The 27,599-nt window shown below is 47.3% G+C and overlaps 1 long non-coding RNA gene across 1 annotated transcript; it reads left to right on the top strand.

The window, feature by feature from the left end:
* The first annotated feature begins 996 nt into the window (after positions 1-996).
* On the top strand, positions 997-27,599 carry LOC125943989 (uncharacterized). Its single transcript, XR_007466039.1, has 4 exons — positions 997-1,113; positions 2,148-2,261; positions 25,577-25,669; positions 27,426-27,599. It is a non-coding gene; the product is annotated as an uncharacterized LOC125943989 (long non-coding RNA).

Here is a 27,599-nt window from a genome sequence, read left to right on the forward strand (position 1 = left end):
CGAACCCCTTTCACGCCGACATGGGCCACTGTAGATGCGGAACCGGGTAGGTGTTCAATGAAAGTCCTTGACGTCAACTTTGGGCAATGGGTATGCGTCACCCGGTCTGTGCTGGTCTTCAGTGAACCACTTCGATGACAACTTGGGTCACTGGGTTTGTGCCCGTAGCGTCAAATAACATCCCTCGCGCCAACACTTTAACTAGCTGCGCCACGAATACACTGCGTATGCGCCGCTCTTCAATCAGCCCTGTCGACAATTCGGGTCACTGAGTATGTGCCACTGGGTGTGCTGTAAGCGAGCAAACCATTCTCAGTGCTCACACGCACGAGAGCGCCACGCTTCTCGTCTCAGAGGTCACGCGCGGACTTCTCGGCCGCGCCACTAGATGGCGTAGCATGTCCAGAAAAAAAGGTGCAGAGAAAAGGTGCCGCATGACGCGTTTCTCAGCGTTCGCCACGCACGTGCGCTCCGGGAATTTCGGAGGCCACGCGGAGGCTTCGCGGCGACGCCGCTAGGTGCCGTCTAGTCTTTTTAGAGAAGCGCCAAAGAGGAGCCGCTTTGCATTGCACGACTTTCCTGGCGTCCCACGCCGTTCCTTGCGTTGTAAAGAGCCGAGCGGGAGGTTTCATGACGACTCCCGCTGTTGTGCGAAAGAAGAAACAAACTACAGCGCTGAAAAAGAAACAGGGGTGATTCCTCTCATAAAAACTATGCAGTTCCAGATACGTTTTCGCATCATCTTTAGGCGAAGCTTGAAAGATTTATCGAAACGTTTCAAATAAACAGACTTAAAGTTCGAATATCATTTATTATGTTTCGCCTAATGAGCCTGACATTCTACATAAAACTTTCATCGCCTTCGTTTGTGATACTGACATGTGAAAATGACTTTTGAACATTTACCGATATTGCTGAAGCTCTTCCATTTATGCTTTGAAACTGCCGTCGTTTTGCACACCAAATGAGTATCTTACAAAACCTAAATGGTTCCGTAAACTGGCGTGGCTAATGCGGTATTATATAGAGAAGCTTTATAGGAGGTAGGTAAGTGTATTGCGACCACTGCGTGGCTTGCGATGATTCCTGAGCACTACTAAATATACGTACAAGGTAACATTCTGTTTTTCTTTTGAGTCAATATAAGGCCTGCATGAACATGAAGCAAACAACATAGGCTGTTTCTGATAAAACTAGAAATACTATTTCTTATCTTTAAAACCTGTCTCTGTTGTATAGCGAACGCAATTTTCGTGTCGGTTATTTAGGTAGCTAACTTGGAAAAACACGGCTAAAGTGGTGCCGACTACGCAACACGCAATGTGTCAAATACTTCTGTAGGGAGAAAATAGCATCATGGTTATATATATATATATATATATATATGTAAGGTTAGTGCCCAAATAGGCAAATATATTATGCGCGATGGGTAAAGGTATTGCACTTATAGGCCCGGCTAGTTTCTGAAATCGCTACCCTCTCTGCTGTTTCGCAATGGTGTCCATACTCGTTCTGCAGCACTTGTAGACAGCAGGGGAGAACGAATTAGTACGACTTTTGTATTTGAAGACTAGAAAAAAAATTTCCGACGATTGGGATACTCCCTAATGCGAAATTTGAGGGCAGCTGTATAGGTGTTTTCATTTTAATATTGAGGCAAAAAATGTGAGAATCAAATCACCGCACTGACTAGGCGTGGGCCAGTGCCGTCAGCGCCTTCGCAGAGGGAGGACCAATATGGGAACGCTGGCATGATGAGCGGCATCTTAGCCAGCTGGGGAAGAAGACCACGACGAACGCGCGAGCAGTGCGACGAGCGCGTTCGCGTGGTTACGGCTAGTAAAGCCGACGTTCAACCGAGGAGCGTGCACCTTGGAGCTGCGCTCTCATAAACGCCTCGACAAGGGTGATACCTTGCTACTGGTGCGTTTAACAATTTTCCGCGCTCAAACGATTATAATATCTCTGCATCTCTTTATGTGGTTAGTTTTGAAGGAATATGAAAGGAATGGATGATTCACTACCCTTGTCCTTTTTGTGGAGCGAGTTCTATGGACAATTTCTTCAATCAAACTCTTTTATCTAGAATGAGTCTACTTAATTTTTCTTTTATTTTCTCTTTTTTTTTCTTGGGGGGGGGGGGGCAGGTCCTAAACTGTTCAATTCATAAAATTCAGTGCTTGTGTGATCGGAAGGAGAAATGCACTGCTGGAAGCCTCTATTTCTTTGTGTAACATGGTTGCCTTGCCTATACAGCGAAGGTAAGCTGATCTACTTCTTTTCATGGCCTTATAATATCTGCTCTGCTTATAAGTACAGCGCGTTTTTATTGCTGTTAAATTTTGTAGTTATTCAGACAACATTTAGCAGCACTAATGTCACCAAACCAAGTTTATTGCACGGACGGTTCCACCCTCTGTTTTCTTTGCCATTCCCCAATTGCTGTTAGAAGAAAAGAGATTCTTGTGTATCACCCCTTGTATGAAGATTCCGCAAAAAAGCACGCACCATCGGTTTTTTATTTTTTTATTCACTATGGCCAAATTTGTTTCAACGTAACAGTGTTTGTAACGCTTAGAGACGATTCTTTAGGTGGCATAATTTCGCAAAGCTCTTAATTTATTTATATTTCTTTAACACATAGGCTGAAAAACAAACATTTATTTGAAGTCAGCTAATAAAACTACATTCAAGAAATTGTTAAAACAAAAATTTTTCATTTTAAGAGGAAGCTTTAACGAGGTGCCAACTTCGATGCCGCCTATACAAATATGTGTAGTACGCAGAAATGCTTTTCTGAGATAAACCCCGGCTGATTTTAGTCAAGTTTGTTGCATTTGAGAGAGAAAAGTATATGCTTGTGAGAGTAGGAAGCGCAATTTCAATTTAGGGCCTGAAATGTTTTTAGAATTTCAAATATTGGTAAGTTTGAATTAGTGCCACGGCACATATCCGTAACTCTGCACGCCAAACACATTTCCCAACTCTGTCAACTGCTTCCGTTGAAGCATACAAAGCGCACAAACTGGTATATTAGGTTACAGCTTACGCAGAATCGTTACAACGTTTACAAGGGTTTTGCCAAAGTCCTATTCACAAATTGTCACATATTTTACATGTGTATAAAATAAAAGCATTGTCCTTTTTATATGCATTAAGGTGGGGGTCCCACTCCGGCGGCACGAGACCCCCGTTTTCAGTACGTTTCGAGCAACCGTGGCGGCTCTTCTACTTACGATGTAAAGTTGTATATACCATAAAGAAGCTTAATTCTTGTACATTCCAACTATACAAAATATAAAGAAATTGAATGATGTGATTTAGAAATAAATGTTCAAGAACAAGCATGAGATACATGGTTTTTGCGAACTGTGTCTCAGTTGTGACCATATTTAGAATAAACTACCACATGTACTACATTGCGGCTTGCTCTGTAGCTTTAGGGCATATTTATTTACTTACTAGACGCAGCAAAATAATGTTGAATTTTTACTTTTTGGATCATTTGCTTTTAAAAGTTGCCAAATATCGCAAACTTCTGTTGTAACCAGCCCGGCAAGTACACGCTCAAGGAAGCTTACAAGCCGCAGAATTACAAAGAATTACAAGCCACAGCTTGCCGTCGACGCCGGGCGGACAGTTCAGATCGTTCGCGCCAAAATCGAGGCGAAGACACTTTGCCGCGAAGACGTTGTTGTGAGTGGTGCCGAAATTGGAGCTACTCTTGCGCCGCTCAGCCAGCTTACGCTGTGACTGTGCTGCGTGTGCCGCGCAGGCCTGTGACTTTTTTCTGCCCGCCGGAGCTCTCCGCTTTGCCGCAGCCAATCAGAACGCCAGACGACGGTGGCGCTAGTGTATCTCGGCGCGAGGTTTCCGCGCGGACGGCCGAGCGGTGCCACGAGATGGCGACACGTCCGCCGCAAAAGTGCTAGATGCTCTGTCTCCTGTGCGGCGCGGGCAGCCAGGCAAGCCATCCGGTCTGAAGAGGCGCGCGCGCTCTCCGCCTCGCCGCGTTGAAAATCCACTTGGCCGCTTAGACGCTCCGCTTTCGGTGTGAACGTGCCTTTAAACTCGCCGTAAAAACGCTGAAGGGAGGAAGCGCGGTGTCGAGCGCATTGACCATCGTGCTGCGTCTCTCATCAACGCCAACTAAGCTGCGAAAACACAGTGGCCCCGGGAGAGGATAGGGAGAGAGGGGGAAGAGCGTTCTGCTCTCGGGGGCCCCTAGAACGACCCCCTCCCTCTCTACCCTCTCCCAGGAGCGTAGCAAGCGACGGAAGACAGCGCGCTTCCTTTCCGCTTTCCTCCCTTGTGTGCGCGAGATGGAGCAGTAGTAGCCGCGTTTACATGAACGCGACAACTGGCGCATCAAATCACATCACATTAACTTTCTAGGACGTCGCATCCATGTAAACGGGGCTAATGCGCTAGGAAAGCACGTCGCGTTAGTGCGCCAGAAAAGGGTGGATTGAGACGAGTAAGTCGACTTTCGCAGTGCATGTAAACGCGATCGCATCGCATTAAGAATTATGGCCAATGCAATTTGCTGAGGATCTGCTGCGCTCACAGAGCTGCGGCGTGGTGAGACGCCCGAGGCGTCTGCAAGCGCTGGTTTGCCTTCGATTTGCTACACCGTTACCATCGCACCAGGGGTTATGCGCTGCATGTAAACGCTGGCGCATCGCATTACTCGTGATGTGCTAGGAAACGTGATGCGCTGCTATCGCATTCTGTCGCATTCATGTAAACGCGGCTAGTGATCGCTGGCTTGCCCTCGCAAGTAGAGTGTACTAGAATACGGTCAAGTGGGACGAGGGGCTGGGGCGGCGCATGCTTTGCAGTGAGGCGCCCGACGTGAAAAAAATACTGTGGCGGCGCTGCGATCGAACTGGATTGGGCCGCATCAAGGTCGCGCCGTTGGAAACTGCTGGCGATACAGCTCGGCAGGGTCATTCGTACTACTTCGCGCGCTGGTATTTGCGTTCAGACCGCTCAAATGGTGTTCATAATTGCAGATGACGTGTATTTATGCCTTAAGAATAAATTCCGTTCTTTCTGTTATTTTAATTGATTTTTTAATGCCGCTAGGTAATTGCGCGTGCATTGCGGCCGCAGTGTCGGCTTTCATTCTACTATGTTATTCTACGGTTCCCTTTGGAGAACAAATATTTTTCTAGTTCTTCAAGCAGCATGTATCTCTCGTGCGTATTGTTGCGCATATAGTGTTCCATCAGTAGGTCTTGCGAAAAGCAGACGAAGAAACATATGTAACCTTCTTGCTTGCCGCTTGAAACAAGTAAAGCATATCTGCCCCATCCGGCGCCTGTACTCAGATTTACGGGAAGCATTGTTATAATTTAAAAAAGAAAGAAAGATTAACTGCAGCGAAGAGGCCGCCATTGCACTCGCATCGGGGCTACCTGATTGCGATGTCATCATCAGTGACTCGAAGACTTCTATCCGGCACTTCAGTAGCGGCTACATTACAAACCTCGCGCACTCTCTACTAGTCTCTCACACGCCGAAAAACTACATCGCTCTCATCTGGACTCCAGCACATCAAGCACTACCAGGCAACGAAATGGCTCATGCCGCTGCTCGAGGATTCACGGACCGAGTGGGCGGAAATGTGGGCCTTACCCCAGAAGCCAATGACTCCCAAAAACACGCCAATGAAGACGCACTCATCACATTCCATGAAATTTGCACACATTACAAACACCAACGCCTAACGTATCTACCTCTCTCTGTGTCGAGCACGCGCCAGAGAGAAATATTGTGACGCCAACTACAAACTCGCACTTTTCTTACCCCACGCGCTTTGCACTTACTATTTCCCGACACATACCCGACACCCAAGTGTCGCTTCTGCCCTGTCCAAACAGCAGATCTCTCCCATATAATGTGGAAATGCCCCATCAAATGTCCCCCCCGCCACCTCAAACCATTAATTAGTAGCGAGGAGCTGTGGGAGACTGCCCTGCGCTGCTCCGATCCCACCCTGTAGGACCGAATCCTGAGGTGGGCTGAGGAGGTAGCGGAGGCCTACCACGACTGGTAAGCGGACGTCTGGCAGCACAAGGTGCTAAGACTGGAGCACACAGACCTCCCTCTCCCCCCCCCGACCCCTGCCCTTTCTTAAAAAGGGAAATAAAAGTTCATTCATTCATTCATTAACTGCAGCGCAACATCCCATTAAAGTTTCCGCCTTCCTCACCTAACAGAATGCGGAGTAATTGCTCATTTATTGCAGTCGGACCGCGATCGAGTGCCGAAAATAGTTTTAGTTAGTTATTCTATACGCTAATATTTGGCGGTAAGCGGTACGTGGAATTTTTTTCTAGTCGCTACTTCAAAAAAGAAAAAAAAAGAACAGAAAGCGGTAGCCTAATTAGTGGCTATACAGTGGATACGGCGTTGCGCTGCTAAACTGGAGCTCGCGGGTTCAATCCAGGTCGCGGAATTCGATGGTAACGAAATGGAAAAAGACTCGTGCACTTCTATTTATGTGCACGTTAAAGAACCCAGGTGGTGAAAACTAAACCGGGTGCCTTATAATGACATCGTAGTTTTCCCACGTAAAACCAAAGAATTTGCTTATATTAAAAAAAGAAAAAAGTAGGTGGCTGCATTCTTCGGCTTTTTTCTAGGGGTAAAATAAATCATTCTCCAGTCTGATTTCCGAAAAAAACATGTTACGCGCTTATCCTATATTCATACATAAATGTAATGCCGTTCCCAAACGTATGACCGCTCACCTCAGCAGCTTGTACATTATAAACGGCTGCTTTCAGTTATTCGGTGCATTATGATAACGATCATTATGAAACAATTAAAGGAACGGCATGCCGCACATTCACGTAGAAATGTGCAGATCTGTTGCTTTCGTTGAAGAAGATAAGTGTTGTACCACATGGGGCAGCCAGTTTTAATGGGTTCCAAACATGATAGACTGTGAAAAAATTGTCGCAGTTTCACCCGAAAGCGAAGCATCAATTGTGATAGCAAATTAGTAGAGAGCTATACAGAGTTATACCCCTGTTACACGGGCACTCGAAAGTTTTTTGAGCAAAAAGTCTTCTCCCGAAAAAGAGTTTCGCCCGCAGACACACGACAGGGAGCGATCTCTTTTTCAGAAGCAGTCTTTTCTGGAAGAGGAGTTCGCCGATCTCCTTTACGGCCGAAAAGGAGTAGCCTCGAAACCAGTGGGCACCCGCAATTATCATATATTAAAGAAAATAATCGAATGCGTAATTTTCTGTCGCCTAGGCTCATCATAAAAAATAATTTTATGTCTCGCAGAAGGTGTAGTAAACCCAGTAATGCTCATTTTCTTCTGTACTATCGTAAGCAGGTCGAACGGGCTGGGGATGTCACGTGATGACGCTCTTTAAACTACTAAAATACATCTTTATATTAACGTTACTTATGTTAAATTCATTTGAAAAACGGTAAATAATAAGTTTTCACTTTATATTTCGAGATACATAAGTGTTTTTTTTTTTGCCGATATTGTTTCGAACGCTAGCGCCACGCTTTCGGTAGCGTGTCCAGAAGGGAACACTAAAAGGAGATCGTCGGCGCCGTGTGTCTGCTGCGCAGGACATCTTCCTTCAAAAGTCTTTCAACTTGGTAAAAGACCGCTTGCGTAGAAGGGTTTTTGTGTGCTCGTGTGACAGAGGTATAAGGATAGTAGTTTTTTCAGCTGTATAAACTTGGACATGCAGCAGCACCAGCAACGCGCAGAACTGTTGTCGACGACGAAGGCGTCGACAACAGTTTTTCGGCGCCGCCCGCGTTCGCACCGAACGCGCGCGGCGTTGGTGACTGTTGCCGGTGCCTCTGGGGGCGGCTCGGAGGTTTTCGACAAGATCAGAATGGCACACTGGTCGAACTGCGTCGGAAATCTTACCTACCTTAAATACGCATTTTGTGCCGCAGTTAACGTCACCTCCCCTCCCTCACTCCCGTCCCCCCACGGCCTTTCGCTCTCTATATATGGTGATTGTGAAGGAGGAAAGAGACGCTTAATTCTGCAGCCCTTCAGGGAGCACTGCGCAGAACGCGCGTTTGCTCTCCGACGTGCGCTCGCTCCCCGTGAAAGCGCGCGTCCCTCGCGCCCTTTCACTCGCACATACAGCGTCCGGAGCACGGGGACGATTTCATCGCCGTTGACGTCATACGGAACCTCACGGCGACCGCAACGACGACGCCAACGGCAGAAATCCGCTTTCGAGTGTCCATATAATTGCTATAGCAATAAAAAAAAGTTTTTCTTGTCTGAATCAAGTTAGCAGATTTACAGGCTGCCCCAAAACGCGGCGTTTCTATTGAATGACAGCTAGGAACTTGTTAAGCAGGACTTATTAACACCCATGCGTTAATTATCTCAGGAACTGCGCCTTTGCGCATCAACCACGACTCTCCGGCAGCACAATCACCCGGAATAACAGTCCTCACTTCCATCGGTCCCTCACCTTTGAGACTTAAACAGTGCTGTTATGCATTACATTAGACGCCTAGGTGGAGCCGAGTAGAGCGGTTGGCTCTGCATGGAGCTCCGCGATTTTCCATCTTTTGACCAGTTTTTCCTACGATGTGCTGAATTTCGTGTGGGATACGTGATTCGGGAACATATAAGGGCTCTGCGGACACCACTGTTACCGGTGAGCACTTGGCCTTTTCGTAAATACGGGCCAGGACGTGCCCGCCACACGTGTGCGGATTGCTAACACTTAGGCCCATTACGGCGTCGGCTATGCGCGGGAGACGCCGGGCGCGCTGCGGCGACAGATGGTGACGCCGGCTGCAGCCGGAGCTGCGACGCCGACGGCGGCGAACGCTACGACGGACGCGCCTGAACCAAGCTATGCTGAAGCTACAAGCTCGCTCGAACGACTAAAAGCACAAGCCGCGCTCTCGGACTTGGACCGGGAACAAATGGAGTGCCATGACACCGACGAAGGGGATGACATCATCCCACAGGACACCAATACGCCTACCACACGCATCGAGCAAGACGAGGACAAAGAAGGAGACTGGCAAATGGTGTTAACCATTCGCCAGAAGAAGGCTCTCACAAGAGCTGGAAGGAAAACCGTGGGAGCAGGGGGTGGCTATGACTCGTCGAGCCAGCACCTCGGACCACCCAAGAAACCGCCGTTGAAGAAAAAGTCACGAGCCAACAGGCTACCTCCGTTACCAAAGGAAGACTTCAAAATAATAGTCCGACCACATCAAGGGCTACCAATCAAAGAGTTGACGGCACCGCAGATCTCCGAAGCGGTCATCATCGCCACGCAAAGGAAGGTGAGAGGGGAACGCTTCCGTTTACGACTAAAGCCAGGATCAAACATCTTTATCATATCTACCCCCAAACAAGAGGTAGCAGATATAGTCAGGAAGATAACGACGCGCGTTAGCAATAGCAAACAACACGCAGTAAAGGCTTACGTGACGGCCGGAGAAGACACAAAGAAAGGCGTCGTGCACGGATTGTCACCGCACACGAGTCCGGAAACACTCCAAGCCAACCTGCGCATCAGAACGCTAGGAGTGGAGATACTACGAGCGCGCATGCTCGGGGAATCAAAGACAGCAGTTATAAATTTCTATGGCCCCATGATACCACGCTTTGTTTACTACATGGGAGGAGAAATGCCCTGTTACCCATTCAAGAATACCGTACAATTCTGCAAGGCGTGCATACAAACAGGCCACAGAGCGGACGTGTGCCCTCAACCTCATACCTAGTATGCAACAGATGCGGCACTAAAGAGCGAGAGCCGGAGCACGAATGTAAACCCACCGGCACCACTTGTGGAGAGGAGCATCTTGCCGGCTCGAAGGATTGCAAGAAACGGTTCAAAAAGCCGCAGCAGAACAAGAAAATGCCAAGGAAAACATCATCCAGAATATCCAAAGCTCCGAGCAAGGAATTTCCACCGAGGCCACGTTGGTACGACACGGACGACACGGAAGACGACGACTGGCCACCATTAAGGCGACAGGAAGACTTACAAGGGGCATCGCCACGGCAAGAGCGATCTGGATCAAGAGAGCGACGAAGAAGACGAGATAAGGACTCTGATTCTTCAGACTACCCCACTTCCAAACGCCAACCCACTGATACAGGGTCCAGGCAAAGATCTTCCACTCCAACAAGGAGGAAGGAACCCACCAACAACAAGGTGAGCTGGGCGGGGATGGTTTCTACCACGGCTCCCATAACATCCAACCAAGAATACCAAAAAATCGTATTCGAAAACAAACAACTCAAGCTAAGTTTCAAGCTACCCCGTGTACTTAGACTGGAAATCACCACACTTAAAAGCCAACTCACAACTAAGGCGGTACAAGTAAAGCCCACACATGCGTCACAACAACAAGAACACACGAAAGCGACGCCCTCTATGTACAAAACACTACAACTCCTAGTAAAACAGATGCAAAGCATCCAAAACTTCCAACAACAATTATACGCTGATCTACAGGGACTTAAAGGATACGTAGAAGAAACGCTAGCCCGGAAAAGGCCACTACGTAAAAGAGCGAATAGCAACCCCAACGCACCGTCGGCGATAAAAGCCAAGAATTGTATAATCTCGGACTCGACGGACGTTGAAAGGGTTATCAACAATGGCCAGTAAAACGCCCAGAACCGCTGACACCGCTGAGATATGGCACTGGAACTGCCGCTCTTTCCAAAGAAGAGCGGCAGCGCTACAGATATATATTGATTGGGCCATCAGCAAACCTGATATTATATGCCTCCAAGAAATAGGGAAGGGGACAGTCAAGCTGAGGGATTACTACACAGATACGAATCAGCAATACCCGCGGATTGCTACATTAGTGCACAAAGGGATAGCGGTCAGCGCTATGCACAACAGAGCATCAAATCATTGAAATACACACAACGAAGAAAGGAAGAGCAAAGACCTTTATTTGCAAAATATACAGCCCTCCCAAGGAACGTCGACCAGAGTTTGCGGATATTCTTGAATACGCACTCGGCCACCTAGAAGTAAAAGACAAATTTATACTCCTAGGCGACTTCAACGCTCCCCACACAAATTGGGGATACCGACGAGATACGCCCAAAGGTAGAAGCCTGGTAGAAATTACAGACAAATATGATCTAGAGCTAGCAACCCTCCCACTAACACCCACTAGACTAGGAAATAGCGTGTGCGGGGACACCTACCCCGACCTAACCTTCACGCTAAACATAGCAGACGGACAATGGAGGAATTTAGACAAAAAGACAAAAGCTATTCAATGACCACACCCCGGCTAAAACGCGCACCAAAGCAGGCCAAAGTCACTAACTGGAAGGCTTACAGAAAATATCCAATGTCCACAACACCCCCCAACACTGCCGAGGGCTGAGCAAAGGATCTCAAAGTCGCGCACAAAGCCAGAACAAGAAACATATCAATTAACTCGAAAACCCCTGCAGTTGACCCACACCTGCTGCACTTGTGGGAGGGACTGCGAGCCAACTACCTCCTCGTGGTACCTTCAGCATTGCGCCCAGAGGTTCTGCAAGCTGTCCATGACGACCGAACGGCTGGACACCTCGGTTTTTCCCGCACGCTCGCCAGGATACAAATAAAATACTACTGGCCTCGGCTCACTGCCGACGTCGCCCATTACCTGAAGACATGCCGAGACTGTCAGCGACGCAAAACACTGCCGACAAGGCCAGCCGGGCTTCTACAGCCGATTGAACCACCTCGCCGACCGTTCCACCAGATCGGAATGGACTTAGTGAGGCATTTCCCGACGTCGACGTCCGGGAATAAATCGATCGTCGTAGGTACCGACTACCTCACCCGCTACGCCGAAACAAAAGCCTTGCCCAAAGGCAGTGCTGCCGAGGTAGCCAGATTCTTCGTTGAAAACATCCAGACGTCCTCATCACCGACAGAGGTAGGGTCTTTACGGCTGATCTAACTTAAGCCATCCTGCGATACAGCCAGACAAGCCATCGCCCGACCACCACTTACCACCCGCAGACGAATGGCCTCACCGAGTGCCTGATTCGCTGACATGCTAGCCGTGTATGTCGCCATAGGTGCATGTCCGACTGGTAAAACTGAGAACGGTTCCTCTTCTAGACCATATTGAAATAGATGTCTGACGTATGAAATAGATGTCTATACAATCTTGCCGTACTTTAATTAGTCAGATAAGCTGAACCATTATTCTACAGTGCCAAGGGGACAAAACTGGCTGTGTTTCGGTGGCCGTATTCACTGGATCTTTCTTTGTAGCCTCCGAAGGTGTAGACGCTGTCGTATGTGGGAGCCAGCGGGACAAATCTGGCCGCGGTTGGGAAAGCGCGTTTAGTGCTGCTTCATTTTTGGCAGCCGAAGGTATACACTCTGTAGAGCATGGGTGTATTATTGCGATTATCATTCTTCGCCTGCTTCCCTCGCTACCGATCGCAAATAAAGATGGGTTCAGCCATATGCTTTGTTGCTACATTGCTTCAATACTAATCAAATTAACATCGAAAGTTGTCGTGAGATAGCTTTTACGGAAATTTTACTAGGGTGGTATTCTATCGCTGCCTTCTTGCTGTAGTTTATTTCTGTTTACAATTTTGCATATAATAACAATTCGATAACATCCTAACACGTTGAACCACAGGCTCCACGGCACCTCTGTCAGCTTCCGCGGTGCTCTCTTCCTCGAGAAGACCCTCCGGCAGGCCGAATCCACGCTAGAATTAAGAGGAGCGTGCTGGAGCATTGAGATACTCCTCGGAGGTTAATTACTGCCTTCCTTTTTGCAGACCGTCTGATGCCTATCAAATGACACAGAAGCAAATCAGAAAGTGTGCGTGCGCGCGTAGGAGTTCACAAGTGTCTCCAGGTCAATGGCGAGCCTCTAATCAGCGGTTAAGATGAGCCAGGCAACATATATCTTTCGAGCGCTGTTTTGCATATTGCAGGTACAGGCTCGGTAATGTTCTGCGCTATCTGGAGATGCCCGTTAGAGTTCCGCATGACCTGGAGTTGCCAACTGCTTCATCGGCAACGCGGAATGGGGAAAAAAGGTGGAGGTAAATAAACGCAGCCAGCCAGAATAGCCACAGAAAGTATGTTAGATATAGTTAGATGCTGCACCATGGTTAATGTCGTAGTTTTTAGTATCCGCTGCCGTATAGGCATTTTCATTTGGTGACGAAAACGCGCGTGTGGATTCGTCCTTCTACGCATGCCTACTGGGCTCCCCTCGCTTCGGATTGCGCACCGATAGGATTTGACTGATCGTAGATGTGAAGACCGGTGCGGGTGCAAGGACACCAGCAAGTTTGGACGTCATTCTGATGAACCGACACAATTTCAAGTGATCTGATCGATGGGCGCAGAACACTAATGTAATTCCGCAAACCCTACTCTTTAAGAGTTCTCCTTGCATCGGCGTCGAGAAATTCTCAAGTGTATAATATGTTCTATCCGCTAGCAACGACGAAGCTTTCTATGTCTCACTGATTCGTCTGTGAGCACCGAAAACGCAATGCAGGAAAGCTAACTTACACAATGGCACTATTTGCGCATCTGCGCACTCAATAGAACAATGGCTGTGCATCTGCGCACACAATAGAACAACGGCGCACAACGTACGTATCGTAGAACACTACAGTTTGCATTCGCAGTTGTACCGATAAGAACAATGGGAACTGCAACGCCACGCTACCCAGGCGAACTGTATGTATCTGCCTTACGTTAAGAGCGTCACGCAATGCATTCCCGGCCGTCCCCATGGGCAGTCCGCGGGTGTAGCGCACGGCAGAAGAGGCTGCCGTACGTGAGCGTAAGCGCGAACGTGATCGTGCCAGTAAGGCAGATCCCGTGTATCGGCAACGGCACAGTCTCTGACCGTATACCACAGCAATCACTAGGCAAGTGTAAATTCATCTGTGGACGTGTGAGTGTGTGCGTGTAATCAACGGCTACGTGATTTAAAATAAAGGCTATGCAACTTAACGAAATGTGTCTTCATTTAACTTCAACGTTCAAAAAATACAATCCTAAACAAGCAATCAAATCCGGTATTCATCGCATCGGGTCACTCAGCATTTCTTGGGTTCATTGCGTGGTCGTTGGCTTCGGACTTTGATTCAGTTTGCATAGGGAGAAAGCTTCGCGTTCAACCTTCTTTGAGAAAGGGGCTTTGATTTCTTTTAATCACACAGATAGAACGAGCTGCAAGCATTCAACCGCAAGTTTCAAACACGAAAGGCACAGCCGTACCGCCAACTAGAGATGAGACCTCAGCCTTATTTGCCCAACCACGACTGCCGCAACTATATACGCCAACTTTCAAGAGGAACCTCTGTTTATGTGATGCTTCTGGCAACAATTTCAGCAGACTATTCTTCTCAACAACGGTCTTACATCTTCCACAAAATATTCATGCGTCAAGTCTTTTCTCGATAATGATGCAGCAGCAGCAATCGCATAGTTTTCTGCACCCGAATCGTGCTACTCGGTCGATCGCCTTCGCACTGTCGAAGAAAAGATTCGGAGATCAAACAATGATTATTCAGCATCGTTTGACGACACTACAAGCTCCTTTGAACTTGAAGTCGGGCAACAACATACGCGATCTGCGAACATTGTATGACGCCACGCAGACAATCATCCGCTTCTGGATGCGCAGAATTAGCAAGATCTCACATTCCTAGCTATGCTGATGGGTTTCCTTCAGCAGGCTCTACCTTACGACGCCATTTTCAGTTTCACACCAGCAAAACGAAGCCGCAGAATAAAGGCACAATCATCTGACAGCCCCTGTGGACATGCCACTGTGTCAGTTTCAAAAAGAGCTTCCTCAAACACCTAACTCAAGAATGTCCTGCAGTTTATGCGAATGAAACTGGAAAGCAGAGTAGAATGAGCGTCATGATCCGAACGGCACATGGTAGCCATTTCATGCTTACATCTACTCTCGATTACGGAAGAGCCAGCCATTTTTAAGCATTAAATCCTTTTAGCTCCCGTTGTCGGTGACCTTCAAGTGACCTTGAGCAAAAAACCAGCGCCGTTATCCGGGCTCCCAAACGCGAACATCTGAGCATCGTTGCGAGAACAAAACGAGATCATCCGGGCAACCAGTCAAAACTTATTAAAATGCGGTCTCTGGCCCCAAACCCTTTGTACAGTACCGCATTACATAAGCTAGTTACTGCCCGGACAAGTTACAAAAATATTCTTCCGACTTCTTCCTAATGTTTGTTCACAATATCACTCGAGCTGTAAGTTCTAGTACGCTGAAGTTTTATTTGTCATTTCCTATAGCGACGTTCAAAAGGCAGATACAGGGCGCCATATACTTGATTGTCATCTGGTGGCGCTGGGACAGGGTTGCCTGTGCTCTTATGAACGCCAGCGGTCGCTGAGTTGGCCGCACATTTGCAGCCGACCACTTCGACGCGACAAAAAGAAAAAGTAGCGACAGACGCCGAGCGCCCTGCACTGTAGGAAGAAGAAAAGTGGTTGAAGGTGGTAGCACTACAGGCAGCAAGAGACGCCATATGGTAGACATTTCGTGCTTACATCTACTCTCGATTACGGGAGAGCCAGTAATATTTCTTTAGGGGCGAAGCCCCTTAGGGTCTCGCCTTGTCCGTCCGGCGTCGTGCGTGCTCACATCGACTGCCACGCCAGCTGTCTGACATGGATAAAACGCTGCAAGCAGCGGCTCAATGTCTATATACGAGAGGGTGCTGCTGTATATGGCGCGTTCCAGACCACACAATCTCTTTCTGCATGGACGAACGCAAGGCGCGGCATGCTACGGCTGAGCGTCTACGGAGACAGCAAGCTACTGCCGCAGCGAGGGCGCGGGAAGCATCGGCAAAGCAGCAAAAATGCCAAGCGGACCCGGAGTTGAGGGCGCGGGAAGCATCGGCAAAGGGGCAAAAACGCCAAGCGGACTCTGATTTGAAGGCGCGGGAAGCGGCAGCTCGCCGGCAATGCCGATAGAAAGCCACCTCGGACTTGACTCTATCAGGGGGTTCCATTCGGGTGGTCTCTGAGATCCGAATCTTAGGCCTTCTCATAAATAACAGAACAAAAAAACGGAACTACGTTGGACAAGTTAAGCAAAGTAGGGGAACAGGTAGGACGTATGATCCGCCGAGTCTCAAACAAACGCGGGGGTTACGAGGTAGGGACGCGCTTCGGCTCGCCCACGCCTTTGTAACCAGCAGGATTCTTTACTCAACTCCGTATTTAAGAATGACTAAACACGACGAGAACAGGACTGATGTAATCCTCAGGAAAGTAACCAAACGCGCCTTAGACCTGCCCATCAGCACTTCCAATCAGAAACTATCTGCCTTGGGGGTTCTTAACTCTATTCAGGAGCTCAGGGAGGCGCACCTCACAAATCAATACACACGGCTTATGCAGACCGCCCCGGGGCGTCGCCTGCTAGACCGCCTGTGCATTCAACACAACTGCGAACCTGAACGCACGGAGCGCATCCCAGAGCTGTGGCGCACCAAACTCTGGGTGCCCCCACTCCCTCGTAATATGACGAAAGAAACACATGAAGGACGAAGACAGGCGCGTGCCAAAGCGCAAGAAAGACAGCTTGGCTCCCGTACTGGGGTTTACTATGTGGATGTAGCCGGACCTTCGCCCAGGGGATATTACACGGCGGCGGTTGTACATCAGGGAACTCAGGTGGACGGACTCTCATTTAGAGCCGCGAATATAAACCAAGCAGAGGAAGTCGCTGTCGCCTTGGCGGCTGCACACCCTCAATCCAAATGCATACTCACAGACTCTCGAAGGGCTTGTGAAAACTACTTGGCAGGGGAAATCTCTCCACTAGCCAACAAAATTCTGAGACTCTGCATCAGGGATCGGGATCCCGCACCAAAACGAATAATCTGGACTCCAGGCCATCAGGGCCTTCGAGGTAATGAAGCTGCAGACGCAGCAGCCCGCGCACTTATTCCCCGGGAACCTCCCTGTTGCCCTAAACAGCCTGAATGTCCTACTCCCCTACTACGGTTCAGTGCAATTCGACATTACTTCTGCGAGCAGCGCCGGGTGTACCCCCCTCCGGCAAAAGGCTTATCCAAAACTGAAGAACGCGTCCTACGGCACCTCCAAACTAATACGTTGCTCTGCCCAGCTATAGTAAAGCATTTCGATCCCAAAATCAATGGGCAATGCCAGCACTGTGGTAATTTGGCAGATCGGTATCACATGGTCTGGGCATGCCAACAGAATCCCAATCTATCCCCTATTCCCCACACAACTCGAGAGGACTGGGAGGCGACCGTGCTCAACAGCTCCGGACTAGAGAAACAACGAGCTCTGGTCCAACGGGCTCGAGTGGCGGCTTCGACCAATGACGTCCCGGACTAAGGATGACACCTAGTTTCATGGAGCTCACGGGCTTCACCCTCTCGCTTTGTTCAATAAAAGTTTTCACCACCACCACCACCTCGGAGGCGAGAGCGAGGGACGCGGCGGCAAAGCGGCAACGCCGACAACAAACTGCTCTCTTACGGTGAATCACTTACGACTACAAGCAGCTCACGACCACGAGGGGAACGTGCATAGACCTCGTCTTTGCAAACTTTAGGATGCATCCGCTAGAAGAACCACTGGCTCTGCGTTTCACCGACCATAAAGCAGTAATAATGAAATCGAAACGCAACCCGGCACTCATATATTGAATAATTCGTCGCAGTTTCAGGCATACGTTCACCTTGCATTGGTATGTTAGCTTAAAGAATGTTAAGTAATGGTAAAGAATTTGAGCATTTACATTGTGGAGTTATGATCGCCAATAATGTGAATTATACATACAGGCGAAATCTGTAGACTAACCAGAGCAAGCACAGAAGCTTTTCAAGATAGCGTGAGCTAGATTTGGCTCCAATGAAAGCGAACAAGCTGGAACTATTTCCGTTGTGTTGAGCCTTGGCTGAGCACGCTCATTTCAAGACGCTGGCAGCTTAACCACATTCTCAAGAATTTCGTAGTTTTGCTCTAAGGGCGAAGCCAGTGGCATCACAAAATATGACTTTCGCGGTCACATCATAAAACACCTACAAACATTTTAGAGAAGGGACGCAGGTAGAACCTAATATTAAAGACGAGAGTCTTTCTTGGGGAACTTAAACGCTGAAAATTTGGTGTGTCTGTCTGTCTGTCTGTCTGTCTGTCTGTCTTTCTGTCTGTTCGTCGGTCTGTCACTCGATTCAGCCACCCGGCCAAAGTTGGACCACTTGCTTACCGCCCACACTACTTAAACTGGTACGGCTGTTCATACTTGTGAACGTTATCGATCACAAAGTAAATATTACGCATATCTGAGGCGGAACATCGCTAGGTAAGTATTAGGAGGTGTGTTCCTTTAATAGAAAATACATAGATACGTAACTCTAAAGACCCTAGTTTCTTAAGCTGCGCTGAAAATGCCATGCTATGCGCGCCGACGAACGACGTTCCCCGACTGCGCGCCGACGAGCGCCCTCTTCCATGGAGGAAGGAAACCCTCTGCACAAGCTCATGTTTCCCGTTGTATTGCCAGATGGCGTCCATGTCTCACGCGGCGCCTCCTCAATTTTATCAATGCCAGCCAGATGCGGCCGATTCAACATAAAGGAAGCGCTGTCTGAGGCAGGGCAAAACATAAATGGCCGCTTGATGAAATAATGCGGTAAAATGAAATCTGTTCAAACAAACCTTCATGCCAGGACGGAAATGGTACGAGAACAGCATCACGGGTGGCCGCGGATCAGACCAGCACTAATGTAGTACGGCCGGCAGAAGACTATCGTCTTTCGACGACATTTGCAGCGAAGCACGCAGATACGCGGCAAATTTTTTCATGGCAATATTGCACCCAAACAGTAATTCTATTTTGCTCTTTTGAACACCTAAATCTAGCGATAGTCTTCGGAAAGATGAAAAAAAAACGCAATCCTTGGTTGAGCCGAAGACATGATGCCCTTGTTCGAATTTTTTCTTTTGTGAGTTTAGGATTACAGTCCAAGGTCTTATAGTTCAAGGACTACTCACCGTGGTTTATATAGACGCATTTATGTGCTGCCCATTTTATGACTCACTCTATCTTGTTTCTATTCATTTTTGTAGGTTGTGCGTGAAATAATAGTCGGTAAAGAGGCAAGAAGTAACGAAGGAAGTAGACAGGGTCCGAGACATATGAAGGCAAACTTGAATGTCATCTTTCACTTCATGCTACTTTAGGCAGGAACGAACGTATAAAGAACAACAGATTCGAAAAGAAATTTGCTGTCACTTAAAGATTGAGCTGAAAGGCGCATTTCCAATTTCTGTATTTCCTTCGAAACATTTACGAGCTTCCAACTTTAGTTATTTTCTTTGTTCCACCGTACTATGCTGTTCAGTACGCGTGTTCAATTGATTGTTCTCCTGCATTTCCTATCGCGAGTGCCGTTATTCGCTACTTATCGAGTGCTAGGACACGTTAGTGGCTCCGCTTACATCTGTAGAACGCTGGCCGCCACACAGAGAACAGAACAGCGGGCAGCGCCAAAGCATAGTGTGTATCTTCTTTCCAGCTTGCAGTGCTTTATTGCCGACTTTATTATTTTGGCAACGTTGGTGTTTCTCAGAACAAATAACATTTTCTGAGTCCAAATGCTAAATGCTCATGCTGTGCTTTTAAATATTTTCGGGAACTTTCTTGGGTTTAGTCACCGTCGCACTGCAGACCATCTAACATTGTTATTAGGTGTGTGCAACCAGCGCCTGAACGCGCATATAAAACAAGGTTACACTTCAGCAAATGAGAACGCAGCATCCATTCTTGCCTATGCAGACCCATCTCGAAACCACCATGGTATTAAAGAAGATATACTTGCCCAGTACAAGGAAACTATGACGACCTCGGTGAAGAAGTATATGAAGGAATGTTAATGCTTGTTGTGGAAAGCGTACAAATATGACGTATTCGCTCTATTAGACCATCTGTGAACTGACGATGCCGCCCGCATGGGTGGTTAAGCGTACTTGTTTTATTAAGCATGAAATGCTTTTAACTCCCGTCGCCGGCGACCTTCAAGTGACCTTGAGGCAAAAGCCAGAGCCGTTATCTGGGTACTGAAACGGAAACATCCGTTCATCGTGGCGAGAACAAGACGAGATCATCCGGGCAAGCACTGAAAAGTTAAGAAAGTGCGGTCTCTGGCCCCGAATCCTTAGTACAGGACCGCATTACATACGCTAGTTAATGTCCAAACAAGCAACAAAAAATTTGCCTAGCTTCCACTAGAGGCGCAATGCTAAAGAGACAGCGGAGCTGATGGGCACCTATCTAGTCCTGGCTTTTGGGCAAGGCTAAGCACTACCAAGTCATTCCCAGCATTTACCGGAATTTATTGATTATTGATCGGTTATTGATTAGCTATTGATTGGCTATCGATTAGATATCGCAAGGTATTGGCCACGTATTTGGGCTTGACTAAGCACTCCATACCAAGTCATCGTCATCAATTTCTGAAATATATTGATTATTGATTGATTATCGATTAACTATTGATTGGCTATCAATTGCCTATTGATGACAGATTAAGCCTATGTAGTCCCAACTATGCTTAGCTAAACATAGCCAGGCTGAGCTTCGCTAGTTCACAGGGGTATGTGCCGTTGCGCTTGGACCCTTTCTGCACTACCGTCAGGATTGGTCCACATCTTCTGTTCGCACGTTACGGAATAACACTCGGCTTAAACAGCTGCACTGTTAAAAATATTTCTTTCGATTTCCTCCTAATGTTTGTTCACAATATCCCTCAAGCTGGATCGCATCCCGGCCACGGCGGCCGCATTTCGATGGGGGCGAAATGCGAAAACACCCGTGTACTTAGATTTAGGTACACGTTAAAGAACCCCAGGTGGTCCGAATTTTCGGAGTCCACCACTACGGCGAGCCTCATAATCAGATCGTGGTTTGGGCACTTAAAAGCCAATAATGTTTTTATCCCTCAAACTGTAACTTGTAGTATTCTGAAGTTTTATTTGTCATTTCCAATAGCGACGTTCAAAAGGCAGATACAGGGTACCATGTACTTGAGTGTCATCTTTTGGTGCTGAGACAGGGTTGCCTGCGCTCTTTTCAACGCCAGCGGTCCGCGAGTTCCGCGGAGCGGGTTTTGCGCCGCCTCCTTCCAGAGATGGCGCCACGCTGCGTAACCCGGCCGGCAGCGTCTGGCGCACCGGAATGGTTGTGTGATGCGGTGTGGTGTGGTGTTATGTGGTGGGGTGGGGTGTGCCGTTGTGAAGATGCACGATACCCATTTTAAAACTGTACCTGGTATCATCTTCAACGAGTCTGCTTTGCCGGTAGCCATTTCATGCTTTCATCTACCTTAGATTACGGGAGAGCCAGCGATTATTGGTTTGCGTATTATGAAGCGCTTTTGATGTAGAAGCACGAACATGCGGATTCACAAGTAGGCCTCAGAAAGTTTTACCATTTGATGTCCCGACAGGTAGAATAAGCTTTGGAAAAAGAGGTGCGCGTTTGTGTGATATACCAAATCATAATCTATCCAATGAAGCGCTCCCGAAAAAAAAAGTTATTGAATAGATGCTAATGGCATAGGCACACCATTCACTTGGAGACCACGAACACGCGCGTGCCTTTTCGGTGAATCCTGGAATACTTGAAAGGCCCACCTTTGGCACTGGCAAGTGTGTTTATCCCAGAAAACGAATAATGCTTGTTGCATGGGAGGCACGTGATCTGACGGAGGTGACTTTGGTAGTACCAGCATTCTTTTGGACGCCTAAAGTCATTGCTCAGAAATAGATCGTGCACAACGCCAAAGGCTCTTCGCACTGTTCTTTTTTTCTCGTTGATTGACTTGCTTTGCGTCTGCCTGCAATGCAAGTCAATCTACGATGAAAAAAGAACAGTGCGAAGAGCCTTTGGAGTATTTTATTCGAAATAAACTTCGCGAAATAGTAGACTGCCATGCTTCATGACAAGGTTCAAGCAAGTCATTGCCTGAAAAAGCAGGTATCCATATTTAACTGCACTGTGACCAAGCGAACACACTTGTGCCATGACTTTCCAGTTTGGTCTATCCCCCCTTCTTTGTTTATACAACAAGCGAATGGAATGAACGTACTATCAAAGCCACCTTGCAGCCATGCATAAACCTGTTTTCCTTCAAAAGGATGGATAGTTGGGCGAGTTGGTACGGCGAGTTGTTTTCCTTACAAGCACAGTAATGATATTTCTCGCATGACGTATTCTGTTCGGAATTTACTGCTGTGTTTCGGTTCTGTGCTTGGTTCAGGGGAAGCATCGCTTTGCATGGCCAATTCATATATGCCATTTTCCCCTAATGTGACTTTGCAAGCACTTAGAAACTGTAACTCCGTCTTACTAATACGCCACATCGGGATTGGAGTATTTATAGTTGTATTAATAAAGTGTCCTAGCCACTGCTGTAGCATTTTACAACTTGGGCGAAACTGCCAAACTATTTCTCATATAGACGGTTTTCAGCAGCGGCGCACGGGCGCGGCCATGTTTGATCACGTGATTGCGCCGGCATGACTGGCCTTGGGTTGAAGGCCAGCGAAGGAGCCGTACTGCTGTAGTCGTGGGCGACGGTGCGGCAAGCGGCGTTGTTTCGGGTCCACCGATGGACAGCGGCTGGATCGACGACACAAAGCTTTGTCCCATGGTTCAACGATCATGTAAGTGAACCATTGTTTGTCATTTTAACGTTGTATGTGCTCGCGCCGGAGCGCTCTGGCGCTCGATCATCGTGCATGCGCGTCGCTCGTTCGCGCCGAGCGATTCGAGCTCATGGAGGCTGCTTGTGCGGCGTTCACGTCAGTTCGCTAGTTCTTTTTCTTTTTGTGGTTAGTGTGGTGTACTTAAGCTACGATCTGAGCTGTTTGAAGTGGTTGCCCAGCCTCTCGCGCTTTGCTTGACGGCCTTGAATGTGTATGCTTGAGCGCCGAGTGAAAAATCCGTGTCCGCTTGTGTGTTGACATCTCGCTCGCTGGTATTTTAGCTTCCCACATACGTTGAGGCAAGCGTTTGCCTCGATACTGGTGCACTGATCTCTGCAGAATTCACCTGTGCGGCGGGCACGCAATAGTTTCGCGTAGTTGACTTCAGAGCGGCAGATTGTGATTGTTGGATCCACTAACTGAATGCCCCCGAACGGGTGTTGTTTCATAGTAAAACCCGTGTCACACGGGCACGTTCGATCGCAATTGAGCCTCGATCCGAATCCAGTCGGTCGTGATCCGCAAATCGTAATCGAAGTGTCCGATTTCGATCGGAGACCGATGTAGCAGCTTCTAGCTCAGTGTGACAGAAAACGAGGTACAACGAGAAAGAAAGAGATCCGAAGAAATAACCCTCTAAAAAGGCCGTTTTATTTTTTATGCACGTATAATTTTGAAAATCTGTGTGCTGCGTCGACGCCGTGCACGTAGTTCTGAGAGTTTGAACTTTCCAAACTCTTCATAGGAGAGCAACACCAGCTTAGTAATCAAATATGTATGAATTATTGAAACTCCAGAACTATAATTTATAAATCCAAACGATCAGTTTAATATCAGACTGTATCTATCGTGTTATTTTAGTTATTTCAAACATCTGCGGATGTCTTGAGGAGTAAATAAAAAATCAGCTTTCTTTCATTGCCATTTTTTTTTTCATTCCCGCAGTACATACAAATGTTTCTCCCCTATTTCAGTTGTCTACGACTACATGGTCAAGGCAATCGACCAAGATGGGAAGCCTGCACTGGACTACAGTGGGTTTGCAGAGGCCATCAACCTTTTTGACAGTGGCAATGTTGGGAAAGCTTTGTGTCAATCCAAGGATGGCATCTGCAGCATAAAGCTGTGTTCCAAGCTGCAGTGTTGGGTAGGGATAGTCCTTGGTTGGACGCCCATCAACAAAGCGAATAGAACATGCCTGAAAGAAAAGGGTGATTCATGTAGTATTTACAATGGTTTGCTTTTATTTGAACGTAAGAATAAAGGAGTCCACATAAATAAAAAGCACGCACATGGGTAACGCATGCAGTTCTTATTGCAAACTGCCACAAATGTGACAAAAAAGGCAATAGCAATGTGCTGCCAATGTCTTTTCCATAATCACAAATAACGTCATAATTTCATAGTGTCAAATAATGCCACAATTTCGCGATGTCAAAAGAGGCTATGAAAATTAAAGTAAATAATATATATATTCAGCATGCGCTTTGGGGGAAACCTAAAAGACACAAGGCAGAAGGAAACAGCTGATTTGTAGTCACCACTACTTTAATACGCAGCTAATCAAATAATGTCAAACTGGTAAGTTTGAAATTATTTACTTTTATTTTCATGGTTTCTCTTGACATTTACGATACACGATACGATAAACACGCAACCAACGCTTCTAGCGTTGTTTAAAACAATAATTTTGTGCTACAGCGTCAACACAGCTAGCTTTCGCGCACCTGTGGCCACAAACAACGCCAGGTCTACGTTCTGATCACACCGTGCATCCGAAACAGCAGCGAAACCAACATATGTAAAATCAGACGCGCAGGCAGGAATTCGTCAAGCTTAACGATTTAAAAATGCGATTCAGATAGCACTTTTCCAATCTTTTTTGCAGGAGTTCTCACCGCGACAACTAGTACGCCTTAATTGGCACCGATCCCGGCGCATATACGCACGTGGCGTGTAATTTCGCTTAAGGATAAACATCACTGATAGCAGGTGACTGTTCCAATACGATATCGCTAATGCTTGTGTTCTGCCACGGAAACACCGCACGGTGACCTTAATGTACAGCAAGCGCAAGATGGGAAGTTGATACACTATTCCGCACGCCGAGCGCGTTCGCTTATTCGGTACTATGATCTGCCACTTACTCTTGCCGATGTGCCTTAATTGAAGTTCTTTCTCTGTAGGTTCGCTATCCAGCATTGTCGGGTGAGCTTGTTTTTCTTTCCTTGAGGAAATCGGCGCATGGAAAACGGCCTCGGGCACGGGCAGTCTTGATGCAGCTGTGGCGCGTGTATTTCACATACCGACGTGTTCCACAGCTTAATGTCGCCATCACAGTTTTTGCATCCGACCACAGCACACGTTTTCCCTCTTAATCTCCACATGGAGCAGAATATTGTTCGACGTTTGACAAACTGCGCTTGTTAAACGCCGCTGGCTACGCTTTCGCGACTGAGCAATGGTAGTTTCGTTTGCGCGCCCAAGGCCAGAGATGTCCAACACGCGCGGCGCTCCGGTGGCGCCATCTGATTTCAGTTGCACAAACCGGCTGCTGCAAATCGTCTATACAATGACTGGAAATTTGATCTTTAAGGATTACTAATAACATGCCTGCAAATAAATTTGAGCACTATCACGGGGACCAGTCTGACAAAAAAAAATAAACAGGGTGGATCTTAAAGACATTCGTTCTTTAGGAAAATTTTCATCCTGGGGCCCAATATGTGTAAAAACAGCCAAAGTGTTGTGTTGACCACCAGAATATTTCTTTACTCAACAATTCCAACCTTTTCCAGCATGTACAGGGTCATGTCTCGTGGAATGGTGTCCAAGTGTTGAAAGTATGCTTAACAATTCTTCGTTATCAGCACAAGCAATTGACCCAGAAGGTGAGCTGCCTCACTGTGATATTCTATCAATCTGCACAAAACCAGAGTTATTGGATCTAAGCGGAGTGAAATGTTGTGCTAAAATCCAGTGCAAGACCACCGGAAGCTTGTCATGATACATTTCTAGTCTGCGTCACCTGCCCCAGTGTTCCTCTCTGACCCTCACTATATACCTCTAGTCAATTATTCATAGGGCCACAAAAAATACAAGAGAATATAAAGTACATAATGAGGAGCTAGACCATAGTTTGGCAAGCTCACTCATAAGTCGACTCATTCAGCCTCTTAAAAAATTAGGGTAGAATCCATTTCACGATCATTGTCTAATTAATGCAAGAGCATTCACGAAAACACACTGTTTAACTCCACACATGCAGACATTTATTCAACTTCAAGTCTATCATTTGTCGTGCCCATGTGGACAACCATGATGATCATCGACGAAATGTTTGCGAAAGTACTTATCGGCACCCTAAGTCGACTGACGAACTCGTTGGCGTTCAGCTTCTCGTTTCTGCTGTAACCTGTAGTCACATTCTGCAGCTGTATGCCTTGAGGCTCGTTGGCGATCTGCTGTAACCTGCACTCACGTTCTTAAGGTGTTTCTTGTGCGAGTCGTTGCGGTTTTGCCAGTAGCTGTTTTTGGAGCCGGCTTTCCCTGGTTGCCCCAGTTTTGGTTGCATAGCGAAGACCTGCCTCAGCGCGCCGTCGCTTCCTATCTTCAACCTCTCCTTCAACCAAGTTCGTTTCCTAGGAGCCATTGTAACTGCTGTGACGCATGGTGTCTGGTTCATTTGCATCTTCGAAAGGGCGAAGGCCTTTCTATTCGAAGAAGCCTAGTTCATTCGCTCGCCAACAGCGCTTGCTCCTCTCATACTTCGTTTTCCTTTTCTTCCTAATGAGAAACACTTTGGATTCTATTTGGTACGTCGCCTCCTTGTTCGTACGTGTACCGTGCCTATTCCGCAACTGTTCACATTGTGACGAGGAAACATAGTCATACTCCCCCACCGCGCTGCCTCTTAGATGTTTGAACTCAGTTCTTCTAAATTTTCCCCTTTTTTTGAGGCCGGGGCCAGATATGTCCTATGGAGGCCAGATATATTGCCAGGCCGAACAGGGTGGGAGTAGGCAGAGAGATGTTCTAGCATTTAAAACAGAATAACAAGCGACGACCAAGAGTCTTAGTGAGAATGAACCGTAAAACTCGCGTGGGATCTGATACCCAACGAGCTGGTGACTCCAATGGCTTGAATTTACGGTTAGTCTAGATGATCTGGAATAGGTATGAGTCTGAGCGGAGCGAAGTCGAAGTGGTATGGTGTTCAGTATGGATTACTCCCAATGAGCTGCAGCTTGTGCTAGTTTGGGTGAGTTCAAGCAATGTTGCATCGCATAGAGTCATTATTTTCTGCTTTCAGGCAACCAGACTCCATGAGAGGCTGAGATAACATAACTATAATTGTATCATACACTGATAGCTTGGTATTGTGCTAGAAGGTATAAGCTAGATTGATTATTGTGAAGTATGTGATTTTATGTACGGTAAACAAGATTTCGCTGCTCGCAGCATAATACAGATAATTATCTGGGCCTGCAATGTCAGGTACGTATTTTATCGTAGGTTACATTATCTGCACTCGCTGGCATCATTCCTTTTGCACCATAAGCGTTTGCTCTTTATAAGCGGAAAATCATTTATAAATATTACCAAAATGATACAACGCATGCATTGACATGTAGCACTCTCTTGCAGCTGACCAACATTCGTGCGCAGTGCTGTGGTGCCCATCGGTAAAGAGCTCGAGCAAAAATGAATGGATTTGTCTTGGAGGCATAGATCCTGAGCTACTGCCAGAAGCACCTAAAACTATGGATGTTGCAGCACCACCGGAAGATTACCGAAATGCGCCAGAGTCTCAACCACCGC

Source organism: Dermacentor silvarum, chromosome 3, assembly GCF_013339745.2.
Source record: "Dermacentor silvarum isolate Dsil-2018 chromosome 3, BIME_Dsil_1.4, whole genome shotgun sequence".
Taxonomy (NCBI): Eukaryota; Metazoa; Arthropoda; class Arachnida; order Ixodida; family Ixodidae; genus Dermacentor; species Dermacentor silvarum.